Consider the following 1,203-nt stretch of genomic DNA (forward strand, 5'->3'; position numbering starts at 1 on the left):
AAATAGATGGAAACACTCTTATGCTTTCTTTCTTTATAACGCTCAAATATTTAGTGTGTAATCTAATAACAAATAATGTTGTATCACTTTTCTTATAAGTTTTATTTTTATATTATATGAAGGTGTGTACATTCTCAATAGCGACTAAAATATAATTTTGTGTTGTTGTACAAACGAATTTTGCAATTTCGTCTAAAGTTTATAATAATTATTACCATTCATAGTATATGTGATCATATACATATATATATATGTATATATATGAGTTCTGTCATAAAAGACATAATATATTATGTCCTACTACATAACTTAACTCCTACAGAACATACGTCGAGCAAGACAAAAAATCTCTGAACTTATGTTAAACGAATTACGTCATATAAATACTACATAACTCATCATGCATAACTTATTTTTTACATTAATATGTTGGGCTTGACAAAAGTTCTCTAAACTTATGTCGAGCAATTAAATGGGCTACATGTGAAGGTGTGGGCCTAGAAATTATGAATGAAAGGTGTTGGGCTCTCAAAAAGAATAGGAAATTTTTTTAAAATGTTAATATTTTCATGTTCAATAGGTTTTCTTAGCCACACTTTCAATATTTATCTAAAATATAAATATTTTAGTTTGTTATATATTTGTTTTTTTTATTTGTTTAGTTTTCAAGTTTACAAGTATTTAGAAAGGAGAAAATCAAGGGAGATAATATTTTTTAAAAAAGGAATATATCACTTAAAATACTCATCAGTTACAATTCCATAAAATTCCCTTTTTCATTCATTAGATCAACGTTCCTTTTAATTATGGTTTCATTATAATTGTATACTAATAATTTTACATTTTATCCGTTCACTTTACAATTCAAATTCAAATTATTTTTTTACTTTCATAGTAAAAACTAAAAATTGTGTTTCACTGATCAAAATTGCATTAGATGACTGCCAAATGCATTTTTCTTTTATTTTATTACAAAAATGTTATTGATTGTATCTCAATATAATCTAATCATTACGTATGAATATAATTTATGAAAGGATACAAGATTCTGGAAAGAAAGTAATATTGTCACGACCCAAAACCGAGCCGCGACTGGCACCCACACTTACCCTCCTATGTGAGCGAACCAACCAATCTAAACCCTAACATTTCAATATAATATCAACAGAAAGTAATGCGGAAGACTTAAACTCATTAATAAAA

Source organism: Solanum pennellii, chromosome 9 (genome assembly GCF_001406875.1).
Source record: "Solanum pennellii chromosome 9, SPENNV200".
Classification (NCBI taxonomy): Eukaryota; Viridiplantae; Streptophyta; class Magnoliopsida; order Solanales; family Solanaceae; genus Solanum; species Solanum pennellii.